Source organism: Cyprinodon variegatus, unplaced genomic scaffold (assembly GCF_000732505.1).
Source record: "Cyprinodon variegatus isolate N-32 unplaced genomic scaffold, C_variegatus-1.0 Scaffold55, whole genome shotgun sequence".
Taxonomy (NCBI): Eukaryota; Metazoa; Chordata; class Actinopteri; order Cyprinodontiformes; family Cyprinodontidae; genus Cyprinodon; species Cyprinodon variegatus.
Genome location: NW_015150508.1, coordinates 1,005,355 through 1,023,020, shown reverse-complemented (window position 1 = coordinate 1,023,020; position 17,666 = coordinate 1,005,355).

The window sequence follows — 17,666 nt, the reverse complement described above, 5'->3', positions numbered from 1 at the left end:
ATCTGAAAAAGGAACTCTTCTCCATTGATAGTGAGAATGTCCTAAAGTCCAGAAGCTTTGGAAGGATGTAATTAGTTGTTATTCTGAATCTATGGGAGCATATATGAGAATTGCAGGGACTGAAAGTGGAGCTTATTGATGGGAGTTTTGAATGGATGTCTGGACTACAGTTTTTATTCATATATTGCCTCCCCCTTCCCTTTTTTATTTCTTTTTAAAGTCTCTGCCTTAATCTAAAGGGCTTTGGAACTAGACAAAAACAGGTTTAAATGGTGAATGCATGCGTGAATGTAAGTGTGTATAAGTACATGTTAAAAGGTTAGGTTTGTTGTCTTTAAAGCTACAGTGTGTAATAATTACAGGGATATACAGTCAGAAATGTTATATATTATACATAACTATGTTATTTATCATCATCTACGAGCTCAGCCTCTTAACCTTAATATTTGCGTCGCCTTACAATTCGTTATTTATAATTACACAGGAGCGGGTCTCGCAGCCATGGAGGCAGACATCTTTGCGCTACGGCAGCGCAGAGCCAACAAACTAGCGATTGCGAGATCGCCAAAACGTCACAATGATGTAGAAAAAATAACGGGTATATTTATTATCTTAAGTCTACATGAACTCTATACCCTACACAGACTAATGAAATACTATCTGTAAAATTATCTATGTAAACAAACCTCATCACTTGAGAAGGTAGGTGATGCGGACGTCGTGGAAGACATTTTGTCCCGTAACGCTCGCCGTACTGTTGGGGGGGAGAAGCGGTGGGGGGAGATGTTCATGTTGCTGCAGTCTGACCGCTAGATGTCGCTAAAAGTTACACACTGTAGCTTTAAGGTTTTTCATGTTTGCAAAAAGACAAGCAGAAGTCCTGGAGTTAGGAGATGCAAACCTCTTCTTAAATCTATCTTCTGTTTTTTATCCAGAAGTTTTGCATTCCCACTTTTTTCTTCTCTTCACTTCACTTGGTCGGCTTCATATTTAGCATGCCTTTTTCTTGGAAATGTCTTTGCATATTACTCTTTTTATTACTTTACAACATGTCATTACAAAGCAAACATGCAAGCAATCCTTCTGCATTGGTAATGAAAGCAAATTATTCCATCCATTCTTCTTGGAAATCCAATGGTCTCATGAGGTATCTTCCTTTTTTTCCCTTTGGGATCCAAGGCCCAAGCCATAACCGCCGGTTTGTTTACAACAGCCACCTGCCTGGCACCGTGCTGCACTGAAACGTGTGTTGCAGGGTATGATGCAAATTTTCATGGACAGAAATGTTTACATTTATTGTTTCAATGTATTTATTATGTAAATTTATACAGCATTCGAAAACACAATGAACGTTGGTTGGACATCCTGCACACCAATAATACCGCCCCCCCAACAGGTGTTTATGAAAACACCCTGGGGAACCTAAACCCAAATAAGGTACTTATCAAAACGATCTATTATTCCCAGTTACTATAAAAGGATATCTGAGCTTAGATGAAAAAATAAATTTATTCAAAGTTCACACTAGTTAACACATCATAAACAAGTCCTTTTGGACTTGGCAGGTAAACACAAGATATTGGACACAGAATGGTAAAGGAAAGTTTATTCACTGCTAGAAGAAATAATCAAAGTGGATGGTACTGATAGTTTACAACGTTATTGGCATAAAAAGAGCATTCTACAGGAAATGTTTTCTATACAGCAGCGTGGTCTTGGGTTACTTGATAGACCTATATGACTTATCTATAGCAGCTGTTTTTCCCACTTACTTAGAGCAATTATACACAACTAAATACATGTTGTCTTCCTTTAAGCAAAGAAAAAAAACACAAAAAAGCAACTGTTTTAAGTATATATATAACCATAGTCCATACAAAACTACATTTATCTCAGTCCAACTCAATTCACCTAAACACAGAGGTGAGCCACAGGAAAACAACATGCCACATACATTCATGTGCAATATCTACATTATAACAATTTCTTTATGGATAGAATTTATTGAAGAATTACTCCTTATCAACCATCTATCTGGGGCCAATTTATACTAATGTAAAACAACCCTTTATATAAATAAATGTGTTCAACTTCTGGACAGTCTTGCCAAAATGTCATGCCCAAAAGTACCCCTCTCAGTCACCCCAGTGACTGAGAAGGGTACTCATGGTAAGACATGTCCCAAGGGGTTTTTTAGAGAATAGGCCAAATGGTTAGTGTGGTTAGTGTGAGTTCCAGATTTTATGTATAGGAAAACAGGACAATGCAGGTGCGTTTTTTGGGGGCCTGGAAACACTGGGGGCTGAGCAAATCCTCATAGGCACCTTGTTTTAGGCCATCTACTGCACCATGTACTCCACAATGTATCTATGAAAAATAATCTTGACAATATAAAAAAAGATCTCTAAAAAAAGTATTAAATTAAGGCTTTCATTATGCCATCTTAAAAAGTCTAATGCTCTTCAGTTATTGAAGCCTTGGGTTGTTTGTGTATCTAAATGTCTTTAAAATAGCCTTTTTAATTTCACACTATACAACTAAAACTAAAACATAATTTGATGAGCAGACTGACACCTCAAACAGGTCCAACCTTACAACCAATCAAAGCGATGTATTCAAGATGGATTCTGTGGATAATCAGAAGCAACCAGTGTCCAGCCCAACTCAGACACTAATAACAACTCCAGGTAAGGTGAATGCTTGTATGAGCGAGAGCTATGAGAACGAGCAGAAGAGTGCTGCAGTTGCTGTGTTTTGACCACTGGTTACAGTATCATAAGAAAATTATGTAATGTCTTTTTAATGTTATAAAGCAGGCCATTTATTTGACATTTCTTCTTTCTTGGGGGTAAAAAGGATTTAAGGCTATAATTCGGGGCTAGAGCCCGGAATGTTGCCCAGGCCAGGTGACACCATACGTGGCTCCACACTACATCGGAGAATGTAGCTCAGTCATCTGGGACAGGTTCAGAGTAGAGCCGCTTCTCCTTCACATCGAGACGAGTCAGCTGAAGTGGCTCCAACCTGTTTTTTTTCGATGCGCCCTGGATGCTTTTGTCTAGAGATATCCTAGGCACATCCCACCATGACGAGGCCCAGGGGACGACCAAGGACACGCTGGAGGCACAATGTCGCTCTGCTGGCCTGGTAGCACCTCAGGCTTCCTCCAGAAGAGCTGGAAGAGGTATCTGAAGAGAGGGAAGTCTGGGAGTTGCTGCTGAGACTGCTGCTCCAGTCATAGATAAAGCTTAAGATGACAAATACAAGCACCAAACTGACTATATTAATGCGTTTATTAGCACCAAGTTTTTTTTCTCCCAATGTTTACATTTGATCACTGCTGCTTTAGGAAATATAAATGTCATGAGAGTTGTACAAAACAAAATTTCGTATTGGATACACTTTATTGTCACTCAAAATGACAATAAAGTTAGTCTAAGTCTACAAGTACACATGGTTATTTATATATGTTTTGTCATATATGTTTAAAAGCAAACTGTAGCAGATTAAAGCTGGTAAAAGCTTAAATTTTGTGTTCTTATCACCACCAATTCCTTTTAGTTAGATTAATTCCAGAACCTCAAAGTTATTTGCTATCACAAAAAAATGTATATGTTGCCAGGATACTTGAAGATAAGTTGAGGCTTATTGACTTTTTGGCCTTTGATCCGTATTAGATCTTGTGAAGCGTTCCATTTTTCTTAATAGCAAACACTGTACTTTGGTTGATGTGCTATTTTGCGCCTGTCAAAGGCACTTCCTTTGCCCTCCTCCAACCATCATGCCTAATGAAACGGTGTCGATGCGTTCCATTTATCTGCCACAGTGTGATCGGTTTGCCATCATTGATTTGAGGAAGGCCAATTGGCTGGAAGGGTGCTGTAAACTGCGCAATTTAGAACCTACATCCTTCATTGTCACATTATGGCTGCAGAATGAGGTAGTTAAAAGCTGAATGAGTGTAGTGGTTATAAATAAAAGGAACAAAATATATCCGGGGAGAGAGAGGCACTAGCTGTCAATAGCATCTGTGCATGGCCTGACATCAGAGTTATTATCAGAGCAGGGGCATCACAGAGTCAAGTACTGTAAAAGTGTGAAGACAGAGCATTTCTTTGATAGCTCTAGAGTCTTTGGAAAGAGATATATGTTGTAGATGAGTAATGGGACAACTACCATGCCACACCTCAGAGTCAGGGCTGCTTCAAGCAGGGAGTAACAGAAAGAAAAGTGTGAGGGCCTTGTAATACCATAAAACAGTACTTAAATATTTTATTTCATTTGTCACAGAGGCCCCTCCCTCATAGTCTATTACCCTGACAACCATCCTTCATCAGCCGAATGAGTGCATTATTCATTAGCACTAATTATTTTCACATAATGTCTGCCCCGATATATTTAACCTCCACATTACGCCCGGGATAATAGCCTTGTAAAATTGAATTGTGAGAAAGAAGTGGAGTTGGAGAGCTCATTTAAAGAACATAAGAGGGAAGAAAAAAAGACTGAAGGAGGTAAGGAAGGGTTTTTGAAGCCACAAGGGTGGGAGGGGGGGTAACAGAAGGAGTGTTAAACACTTTGGGACAAGGGGCCCCAGAAGTGATGGGACATTTGTTCTTGTCTCATTTGCATGCTAACAGAAGTGCCCGGTGGTTTTCTGCTGGGCTGACGGGATGCCTAAAGCCCTGTGGGTTGAAAGGGGCCTTGAGGTGACGAGTTAAGATTAGTTCTTACTTTTAGGGTCATGCCAGCACCTGACATGATCTACACTATGATGAAGATGGGCTAGGTTAGCAGGAAAAAAAAGGTAAAAATTCAAATCTTAATTTCATCACCTTAGTTTTATTCTTATTCCTGTCTTTAATTCAGCCTTATTTATATTGCTTGCCATTTAGTTCCTCTCTCTATTTTTTCTTCCCAAACGTCCCGCTTTCTTAAAAATAACTCACCTGCACTGATGAGATTGTAAATCTCCCTCTTTGGCTCATTCCCACAAGGCATTCTGGAAGGTCATTTTCTGCAGACAAACTTGAAAATAAACCGCGGATCAACAAAGACGTTGTTCTCATTTTGTTAATTCATGAGACTGACATTTACCGGCCTGTAAAATTTAAAGCCAAACAGGGCTCACCGCATTGCTTCATCGCTGTGGTCTTCCTGGCGAGAGCTGTGAGCCCCTGCTGGTACCGGGGTACAAAAACTCACCAAACACGAAATTAAACTTATAGAAACACTCCAATGCAAATTCCTATGTTGAGGAATTTCTTCAATAAAGCAAACCCCAAGATTTAAAGTTTTGATTAAGTAAAATAATATAGCATTTCATCATTTATTCATAACCTGATCTGATAGATTTTAAGCAGAATTGCTTGTTTACTTCCTGCTAAGAAAATAAATGAACATGTCTAGTGCAAATTCACTGAAACAGCCAATTATTTAAAGAGCCAACATATTTTAACAACTGCATTACTTTTAGAAAGACAAACATTAGGGATCAGTACAAGTGTTTTGGGAAGATTGAACTGAAATTAAAGACTGCCATAGAATATGACATTATTGCAAAATTAATTGAATAGCTATATGTTAGACTGTTGATATTTACACTTTTGAAATTTGATGATCTGATTTACCAAATTCATTGCAGAGAAGTCCTGAAAAAACACAGTCCCCTCTGAGGTACAGCAAAACGCGCTGCAAACACATGAATGATCCAAAGTCCCAAACACAGAAACAAAAAACAAATGGAAAAGACAAACGCTGCTAAAGAAAAAAGTTGCAATCATAGAAAACAGACAGAAGAGAAAGGGAAATAGTTAAGCAAATCAAAAAATACAAACAAATGTAATTTAACTGAACGAAAGTACACCAGACCACTAGGGGGAGTCAACCTCAAATTCAGATAGGATAATGATTACAATTCCATCATGCTGTAAAATAATTTGGCCAAAGATATTAAAGAGATAGGACGGAAGAGTGTTCTTTTCTTTCTTCCCTTCTACCACTTCCCTTTTTCCCTTTTGCACTGAAAAATAGGTGCAGTCTGATGCCTTTTTTGTTTATCAATGTGTTTTGGAATATGCATCACTCATTGTTTTGCAGCAAGTTTTTTTTTTTTTTCATTTGTGTTGCTTTTAGCAGTTAGTTTGCCCCTGATGAGCAGCTTACAAAAGTCCAGCTTATAAAACTACACACAAAAGCTTGCAATAAATTGAAGATTTTTGTACGTTTTTATTGGCAATGAGAATTATCTGAACTACTTAGGAAAAGTGTGCAAACTTATATGTACCATATATTTTGGTAATATAAAGAGAAAAGGTTAGTAACCTGCCAAAGTATAAAAGTGAACAATGAAGATGGTGTGGTAGCCATTTGAATATTTTCTTATTATATTATATACTGTAAAATGTTAGAAATAATGCTAAAATTTAAAAAGCAGGAAGTATTCTTTTCTTCCTTGTGTCCAAATACCCACTTAGTCCTTAATTACATAGTGCTGAAGGTAATATTTATCTGTCAAGGGATAAAAAAACACAAAGAGAAACATTACAGGAAACAATGCATGTATGCATCCTCCTCTAGAGGGCAATTAGAATGGCCAATAAAGCAAAAATATATGTTTTCGGGATGCAAAAGTATACAAAAGTTTCTCGATATTATGTTGGCATTGAGGAAGAAATATGCAAACATATAAATATGTTTAAAAAATAAAAAAATTAAAATAAAACCTAAATTTATCATTTATGTTTTGTTTCATCTTTAAAAGCAACAGCAGCCACTAATTACAATTTATGCCGCTAATTACAATTGTTTGACAAATCACAATTTGTCAAACAAATAAAGAGGTCCCATTCGTAATTTTTTAAACTTTAAATGGTTGCAAATTAAAGGTACACAGTACAATTCAAAGATTGTGAACATTTTCACCATAGGAGTGATAGAAAAATGACAACTTTTTACATTGTGTTATAGAAAGTGCATAAATACGTTTCCAGTGGACTATGTAATCTAAATAATCATAGAGACATTATTTGGTGTATCTGAACTCAGTACACTGCATTGTTATGAGGTACTGCTTTTTTCTTAGCCCTTTTTGTATGGTTTTAAAAACAGTGACCAAGTTCATCTCCATGGTGAAGGAGTGCAAGTGATCTGCTTTTATGTCTGATGATGGGTAATTGCAGTTCACTCCAACTGGGAAAAAAATATTATTCTGAAGCTTTTCTGCTCGATGCCCAGAGGGTAACACTCTCTGTGTGTAAAGTATCTGTCTCTCTGACATTTGGATTTGCCTTTTACAGAGGACATTTTTCAAAACTGGCACATGTTCTTGTTTTCTAGTTGCAACAAAAATCCTTTTTAACTCCAGTCAAACCGTTTAAGAAAATGTGTAATTCATAAATTTGTGAGATTTGCAGTAGATATGATAGCAGGTCATATCATGGGCCTTAAAAAAAAAGATAACCAGATTATTCCAAAGAAATTTTTTTCCGTTTGGATTTTAACTTAAATACATATGGCTTTCAGAGGCTTGGCTGATGGTGGAAATGTCCCTGGTCTCATCTGCAGAAAGAGAAAAATGAAGAGCTCATTAATCACATTTGTTTGACAGGATATATTTAGAAAACCTGTGGTAGTATTAAGAGAACTAGTATATGGCAACAATGCAATAGGTATGCTCATCATTCCAGCATGTTTTTGGGCATATGCCCAAGTATTAAAGGTGCACTGATTTTACAGTTATTAAGCAGACATGCTCATCTTTGAATAATTCCTTTGAATCACACCAGCTTTCCAATTACAGCACTCTGGTGACTCGCAATGAACCTTTATCCATTCCGCAAATGAGCATGCTATCACTAAATAATTTCCTCTACAAAGATGGTGCGGTGCATTATGAAATATTCAGGACTCAATTTTCCGGCCCTATCAGTCTTTGGAAAGATCCATAATTACATGATAATCCATAATGTAATTCATTTTGGGCACTTTCGGAAACTAAGTTCCAGTTGATGTGAAATGTTTAATGCGCGGCTAAGATTGAAAAAAACTCATATTTGTAGTATTTTGTTATGTTTAAAGGAATTGTATTTTAAAATCCAGTTTTTCTTACAATGACAGACTTCTTTAGGGTCAGTGGGAAAGCACATATTTGCTAATGAGTAACTACTGTGAGAGGACTAAATGCGATATAGTTTATAAAGGAACAGAGACAAAAATATTGTCAAAAGTCAAAAGAAAAAACCCTGCCTGTCCCACAGCTAGATTGTTTGAACCAAAAAATGTATGCCTAAAAAATGTTAAATATAAGATACATTATGCCTGTAAATATCATCCGAAAAAAAGGTGCAGAATTATGTCTACTACCCAGATATGTGGAGGTGTAGTTGGTTATTATGGGGTATAGCTCGGCAGTAGAGGCATAGGTACAAATGGGCATTTCAAAAGTGAGCGCAAGAAGCTTATTGCATGAAAGACAGATGGAAATTTCCACAACACTGTTGCTTCCATCTGTGGAAGGAAACAAAACCTATAGAATACTATCAACACAAGAACTTACATTGAATTGTGTGCCATGAAAAGTGAACATGTGCTTTATATTCCAGTTTATTCTTGTGCAACTTTAGAAGATATAACACAGTTTAGATTGCAGTATCTTACTATAAGATGCTTTATGGCCAAGAAAGTAGGCCATAAAGAAAATGTAGCCACTGGCTTTAAAACGAATAAAGTTGAATGGAGCCGCTGACATTATATTGTGTTGTTTTATTGGAATTGAGGACTGCAACTTAATATCTGCAGCAGCGGTCAGTCATTGTTAGGGAGCGCTAAGCAAGATGACAGTAATGACATGATTTTTAAGGTGTGAAGCTCTTGTGATAACAGCAGTAAGTTTAAAGGCCAAAGCTGTCAAAGGAAAGGTGAGACCAAAGATTGAGAGCAGCAGGACTTGAAACAAAATTTAATGAATCTCTTTTGTTTTTTGGAAGTGAATGAGATAAAATACCAATATTGGATGGATTTTGTATAGTGTGGACAGATGGACTATTTCATTTGATAAGGGGGAGCTGGTGTCTGACTCCTTTTTGGCAATGCTGGAAAAAAATGGCAACCGGACTAAAGCTTGTCTATTAAAAAAGAGACTTTTTCATAAACACATAAATATTGTTTTCTTTTATGATAAAGGTATTCTTAAAGGCTGAAAGAAATATGAAATACACAGTCTGATAGATTCAGAAGTTTTGCTTTCCTCAACGTGCATAAAGAAATAACAAAATCAGAGCTGTAATCCACCCCTAGATATAAGTTACATATATATATGTAACTTTCACAGCCATTATTTTGATGACTTGATTAATTTTAGCTATTTTTCCCAACAATACAAAAAAAAAAAAAAGCAAACAGTATCTTGTTGTGACTGTAAAATGAAGAACAGCGTAGTGCTTGTTGTTGCCTTTGAAAAACAGAACACAAATGGGTAAATTGACACTGATAGTGTTAACTTACTGGGAATCAGTGAATAATGACATCTCGAAGACAAATCCCAATCCAACTTGCAGGCACTACTGTTATTTATGGACACAATCTGTTTGGAAATAAAGGAAAAAAAGTGAGTTAAATGAATAATCAAAGTTGTATCTTTACATAACAAGAAAAAATCACACACAGGGTAAATATATGTGGTAATATTGAACACTCAAAAAAAGAAAACTGATCACCAGAAAAACAAAACACAACATGCAATCTCAATCTCTCTTGGTAACTTTGGAGATGTTCATTTTGGTGTTAAATTTTACACTTAATTTTTCATCTCATTGTGTAGAGCTGTTTTTAACCGGACTTTGGTAAATAAAATCGAGGCACCCCTTCGGTGCAGAAGAAACAGAAAATCCAGCCTCTCCGACTCCAATCCCAACTACAACAGTCCCTCAGTTGTAAAAATGTGTGTCTCTAGGACTATAAAAGTATTACTATTTTGAAATTACTAGAATGACCAACCTGAGGAGATTATTTTCCATGTCTTAGGCAAATGTCTACAGCTGCCATCTGATTACAGGTATTTAAAATTTCCTTCTATCATCAACATTAATGACACATGAGAAAATTAGCTGAAGATAGAATAGTAGAGAATGAGGGATGTCACACATGGCCACCTCCACCATCGCTTTTCTGATTATCCTTCTAACTGATTATATAAAGAAAAATCATACATTCAGAGTCACTGAACAAACTCCTGAAATAAAGTGGAGCAGAATGGTAACTGAAGCGTTTGGACAAAGGAGTGGTGATGCAACCAAAGCACGACAGATTACAATGGTAGAGTATGAGCAGCGATTAAGTCAGCCTAAATGCTGCAAGTTTTAAATTACTATTTTTTTGTTGTGTGATTATTTAACACTGCAATGAGTTACAGAGCAGTTTTAGATTATTTAAATACTTTTTAAGGGCATAAGGTATCAAAGCTACTACTCTTTAAAAGTGTTTCTTTTGACTTTTTGTATGTCATAAGACAAATTCACATACATGTACAGGAAGATCCTGGTAAAAAAACTGCCTTCTGGTAGCCGTGTGCATTGGCCTAACACTGCAAATGTAACATCACAATCGTTCACACTCATTTATTCTCTTTTTATTAATTTTTTTAAATTTAATTTTTAAATTTTAGATATTAAAATAAATAAAAATATAACTAATATGAGTTACAAACCTGAGCACAATTGACAATAAATTGACTTCAAATAAGGCTGTTCTCACACCGAAATAAAAAAAACAAAACAACTCATAGTGACTAAAAAGACATTTTGCATAGTATTATATTTACCATGATAGAATTGATAGAATTTAGTTTTTATTTAATCATCAGGAATCATTTACCGTTCACCAGTGGGATAACACCCACTATAAGCCCACTCTGAGTTATCTTTTCCTGAATAAGATGTTTCGTATTTTACTGTCTGTCTTGTGTGATTACTGTTTCAAGCAACATCATTCACTTTCTTGTAGGAAATAATCCTTTTTTTTGCCAGAGCAATCAAGCCCTGATACCCTTCATTTTCTCCTTGACATTTTTTTGACGAATTCCCATCTGCAAAGCATTTCGGAACGCCTTGCCCAAGGAGGTGTAATTTAAACAATATCAGTCAATGTGTTGCTGCCAGAATGAGAATGATCTTCACATGGATATCTCATCTGACGAACAGCAGAGGACAAACTTGAATAACAAGTGCCCAATAATTCACTCAGTGCTAATATCCACCTAATTATAACGCCAGATCCAGTAATGTCTCTTTTCCTTCTTGAATTTAGAATAAATGAATGAACTGACCTTCTGCTTTCATCATGTTTCAGATGCTCAGCTTTCCATACGTACCTAAAATGGTTATGGTGTGTAGTTTTGTTTGCTATAAAGAACAACCACAAAACTAAAACACCCATTAGAGGATCACATCAACTTTATGAATATTAAACCTGCAATCCTAATTTGTCATTGAGCAAAGTAACCACACACTAAGTCATCACATTTTGTAGGCAAACCATTATAATTATACCACTATAACACATTTAATGAGAGCAATCAGATCTAAATATTCTTGCCTTTAAGGAAGCAGAAGTCCAAGCCAGTCACAGAGCGACTATTTGGTCATTCTCTATTCATTTGCAGAGGGTGTTCTCTGGTTGTCAGGGTCTTAGCAATGAACACTACCTCCAAGTCAGCTGCTCAGCGGGGGTCTTTAATTAGAATACTCATGTCAATTTAATGAAGTCAAGGCATTTGGTCTTGCAAGAGAGTGCAAACCCCTACAACCTCTGCTGGGAGAAGACCCCAAAGACCCGCAAACTGAGACTTTGCTCATGTACTCTGAACAGGACCTGAATCTGAATCAAACCGGCTTCGTCTATTTCCATAAAGACTTTGTATAGTTTTATACAGACCACATACATAACAACAAGTTGGGTATATTAAGATAGCTGGCACACAGCACAACACAGACTGCATAGCTGTCATATCTTATGTGTTGATGTTGTTGTATTACCTAATAGTGTTTGAAACCAAATTTAAAGGGACATTGTGAAACAATTTCTCTTTTTTACTGCCTGGAATTGAAGACTACATTTACCTATGTGTTATTAATGGTGTATTAATACTTCTAATAATCAGATCATTTTTTATAAGAGAAGAATTTTACATTAGTTTATACATAAGGGTAGTCCCCTGTTTGCCAAGCGCCATGCATTCTGCCATCTTGAAAGTACATATGGAAGGATAAGATCATAATAACAACGGAACAACAACGTGTTTCCCCTTGCTGGCAGTACGGTGTGATTGACGATGGAAATGAAGATCATTTGGAGACGCTAACCCATCAACTTAAAGTCTGCTTTACTGCAGCACAGTGCAGGACCATGCATATGGAGCAGCAGCTTAAGAAATGGTTTCACCATTCCCAAGAAAGTTAAAAGAAAAAACCCCCCAGAGACATCAAAAGTAGAAGATCGTCATCAGGCAAGCTTTCTCTTGGTGGAAGAAGCGAATGAAAGAGAAAGATTTTGGAAAGGGACGCTGAAGTTCAGATGCTTCTTCTCAGCAAATATATGAACTGTACTGCCTAAATTAACGTAAAGCTAAATTATTTTTTTTGGTTTAATTAGACAGTGCTAATCCATCCATCCATTTTCTTACACACTTGTCTCGAGTGGGGTCGCGAGGGGTGCTGGTCTCCAGCAGTCAATGGGCAAGAGGCGGGGTACACCCTGGACAGGTCGCCAGTCCATCGCAGGGCAACACAGAGACACACAGGACAAACAACCATTCATGCACACACTCACACCTAAGGACAATTTAGAGAACCTAACAGTCATTTGGAGATGTGGGCTGTTTTTGGACTGTGGGAGGAAGCCGGAGTACCCGGAGAGAACCCATGCATGCTCAGGGAGAACATGCAAACTCCATGCAGAAAGACCCCGGGCTGGGAATCGAACCCAGAACCTTCTTGCTGCAAGGCAGCAGGGTCCCACTGCTCCACTGAGCAGCCCACAGTGCTAATCATTACCTTAGGAAGAATAACAGTAGATCACACAAACATATACCAATATGCTGGTAAATAATTGTAGGATTATTTCGCTTTTCTAGTTTTCAAAGCCACGGTGAACGCCTGCGTCTTGTCAAAGTATATGCTGGCTTGTAGACACTTCACTTCACTTTGGATTCCATGGTTACATCTCTGTTGTCGGGGCTTTTTAACACACAACGGCTACAGTAGCTGCAATATGCGTTTGAGACAGTGAAGTGAAAGGGTTTAGCGTTAGTTTGAGTGAAACACGCCCATTTTCCCCGCTAGATGACAGCGATTCTTACACAATACCCCTTTAAGTCTTGTGGGTGTTGTGAGATCCTTTAATGTGGCAGAATAACACAAAACAAACTTTCAAAACATCTAAATTCTGAATTATTCCTTTTCATATATAAAAATAAAACTCAGAATTCAATGGTTGGCCAAACAAAAGATGGTAATAAGTGGCATAAACACTGACAATGTTGTAATTAGGTGTTAATCAATATATAATCTTAGATAAAAATACAGATGTTTTCTTTTGCACATACTAATCATTTCTTCTGAAACACTATAAAGTCATTATGTCTGTGTTTGGACAATAGGCTGTTTAGCTCATCCCCATTTCTGCCTTCTAAATTTCTCAGTACTCTTCTAATGAGGACCGACATCTGGACTCGTCTCACAATACGAGGCTGTGATGAATATGACCCCTGTGGTCAGGCCCTGCCCTAAACCCCACCAGGGCACATAAAGCAGTAGCGCCGGCCTGTTAAAGCGCTGCACTGGACCATAAATCGGTCAGAGCACTTTTTAACTGTCCAATTTGCATGGCCCTTACACAAAAAGGCTAACGATGTTTTACAAGACAAACATGCACAAACGCTATGCATGCAGGTAGGCTGAAAAGGTTGGGACTTGTTTGTTCTACGAGGAAATTTCCCAGTTTGAATATGTTAACACATTTGATGAGGCTCCTCCCTGAAATGAACAAAAGTTAGGGAATACAGAGCAGTCTGCAAGAAAGACAAAGGCATTGTGATGTTTTTCTTTTTTTTCTCTCCAAAAGTTAGAGAAAAAAAGAAGGAACGGAGAGAAGCAAGACTGCCGATGGGAAAAGGCAAGATGAAGAGGATGTTGAGATGGGAGTCTGGGTAGTTTTATCTAGTGGGCAGGCTGACGGTGGCGGCAGGATCTGTCTCTGTTAGCAAGAACACAGTCCTGTTATTAAAGCCATTTATCACTGGCTGAATATTCTTCCTTTAATAGGCGCTGTCGTTAATTACCCAACTTTGTCAAGACAGAGTGTCAAGGGCTCTCTGTTTTCTCACAGACAGGCTCACCCAGGCCCTTGGATGCATACAGAAACTTAAACGTGTCATCAGGCCAGGGGACACATTTTTATAAGTGGAGAGGCAGAATAAGGGATCTGTGCAGCAATGCATCAGAGGAGGCATTTGGAGCTTGTCAAGACGAAATACAATAATGCAGTTTTTGACAAAAGAGGTCAAATTACTTAATGAGGAATTGATATAGAATTTTTTTTTTTTTTAAAGTAGTTTTGTCTGTCTTATTTATGAGTTAAACTCCAGTTTTATATTTGAAAGACAGAGTCTGGCCAATTTATTATTAGTTTTTCTTAGCTTTCAATGGTGTGCTGTTATTTTTGTAGTCTTGCTTTAGTTAACTACCATTTATACAAATGTTATAGTGATGTCAATTAATAGAGGGATGAGTGATTTTGCAGACATGCAAAATCCACAACTATAAGGGGGAGACAAATGTCATAATCCATCATTGCCTCAGTAAAATGCTACTGACCTTTGGAATTAGGATTTCTTGCCCTCCTTACAATAATCTGGGCACACCTATTTTTAATTATTAACATTAAGTTAGCCTTAATTAACATTAAGTTAGCTCTACTATAAAAAAAATAGTTGGTGCTGGAATGACCAATACATCTCTGATTTTAGCTGAACAGTAAGAATTGGGCTGCTTTTTCAAGTGCCACGGAAGTTTAATTTATATTGAGTTGATAGTATCAGCTGTCCTTATTTGAAGAATAGTGGAGAGGCAAAGTCTCCTCCTTCCCTCTGCTTCCCTTCTCCATCTCTAATTAGACACTTTTGTTCTCCTTTTATAATTAGCCACTTAACTAGCAATAGAGCTGTGGCTGTAAAGCATTTACAAGGATTCTGGGCAGGACATGCCAGCACCTTTTGTTTAGCAATTAGTTTCTCTTTGAAAGGAACAATGCACAACATCTGCTGGTCTTGTAGAGCTTATTGAAAAAAAAGAGGCAGCAGTTGGGATTGTACCATAAGGATTTGCTACAAGGGCTGGCAGTTTGTAGTCTCAGGAATCTCTGGAAATGAAAAAAAAAATCAGCTCTAATAAATATGATGATAGGAGTTAAGCGAGAGCTGTGTAAGGGGGGCTTGTTTTTCACATTTCACTCATTAAGAACTGGCTAAGTGACAGTGCATGGTCCCATGTGAACAATGCAGCACAGGCAGAGTTTAGCACACGTCCCACTATGGCTGCCTTTAATACCCAGTCATTTACATTGTAGTTATCCAAAGACAGAAGCAATGAAAGGCACTCCTCCATTGATCCCTTTGGCATGATTAGCTCACCAGTGTATTGTCAAGGCGAACTAATCAGATGCATTGATCATGGAATACCTATTAACGCTTCTCAAGGCAATAATATGATTTTTGTTCTTCCAAACTACGGGTCAGTCATCCTGCTGAGATACAATGAAAGAAAATAGGGAATCAATTTCCAATGGGATTTCTGGAAGAATCCATTACTCTCAAGTGTGAATTTAACATATAATTCACAGTAAATCAGCAGTAGAACAACTGGAATAAAATGTTTAGCTATTTTTCTTTAAATTTTGGATTAGTTTTTTCTGGTGTAGCTTACTTTTAACTTAAAAGATTGATTTCATTTTCTGCTTGGTTTGCCATTTGTCCAGAAGAGGTTGCTGTGTTCCCTGCAATTTACAGGCAGGAAACTGTCAGCTCAGATTCAGCCTTCTATTTATTAGATAGACAGAAAGGAGGAAAGTTAAAGTGATATATAACAAGCTTCCCCACTCTTTTCAGTGCAGTAACTTATAACTTTAAAATAAGTATGAATGATAAAATCACAAATTTTTATGCCACTTATTAATATTATTGTTATTGTTGATGTTTTTGTTCCTTTAAATAAACTGGACACCTAACAAAGAACAAAACTGAGAAAATGTTTGTATTAATGGTTTTGATTGTGCAATCTTTTCTCATTGAGCGTTAATTGATTATATATGTAATGCCCATCATTGACAGTAGGGGGCAGGATCCATTCATTGATTTGACTGCCATTAAGCTGAGGCCATGTAATTGTGTTGAGGTGCCTATTAACACACACTTGCAGGCCTCTTTTGAGAGCAGTGTTTAGCCTCTTGACTTAAACGTGTTTACTTTATTTCAAAGAGCTCCTCTAACTGTACGGTATGTGACTTTTGAGGGAGATCTGAAGGGGTAAATGGAGTTCTTCAAAGTGAAATCATTCTCTGCCCATTTGCACCAGAAACTAAAAACAAATCCTGCAAGAGAGAGTCTGAACAGCTGTTAGAGACACGAGTCTCTCTCTGATACCTACGTTCCCGGGATGCTGGAGATCAAACGCTTTGCTTAGCTCAGCATCCATTCCTGTCTGTCACACCCTCAGGCTAAACATCAGCGGTGTGCCTTAAAGCTTTCAAATGTGCTCATGACAAACTTAAAATGTCTCGATTAATATCTGACAACCCAGCTCCCCCCCCTCCCCACACCAATTCTCATATCTGCTTTGGCTGCTTATCCATCTTGTGGTTTCAGTTGGATGTGTCCGTCATGATGATGTTCCTGAATCCAAAGGGGGGAAAGATTCAGCCCCTGAAGACATCTTCAGATCTTGAGAATCTCTCACATTTGCTATAAGACATTGCAAGATGCTATAAATGCAGTGTTAATGACTTTATTTAAATTATTTTATTCCTTTCAAAAAAGTTGTTTGAAATAATGTTATATTTCAAAGTTACACTACCAGAGTCATTTACATGAGCTGCTGAATAATTGACAACCACAGAAATGATGATGGAAAAATGCAGAGGAACCTTGATAGTAGCCTCATGCCATGAACTCCCATCAGTCCTTTTTCTCCATCTTGACACTTAATGTCTCATCCATCCATCAACTTTTAACCAGACCTCATGGAAGATGGCGAGTGACTTAAAAGCCCAGCAAGTCAGACCTAATTAGGCAACGCCTAATCAGACAAACCCCAGCACAAGGGCACAAAGTGGATTGTAGGGAGCATTTAAGATCTCCTCTGTGGTTGACCCAGCAGAAGAAAAAAACCAAAAAAAAAAAACCAAAAAGACATAACAATGAAGGAAACCTATACAAAATTACAAAAATATGTCCTGCTAACAAGGGCTTAAATCCAAGAAACTAAGAAGATAGTACATCTTTCTACATTCTTCCATTGATATTATGTCTCTGTTTTGATTTTTTTTCATCTATAAAAATAGATTTTTTTTTTTTTTTAGAGAAATCGTGCTTAGGTTACACATTTTAATAACACTGA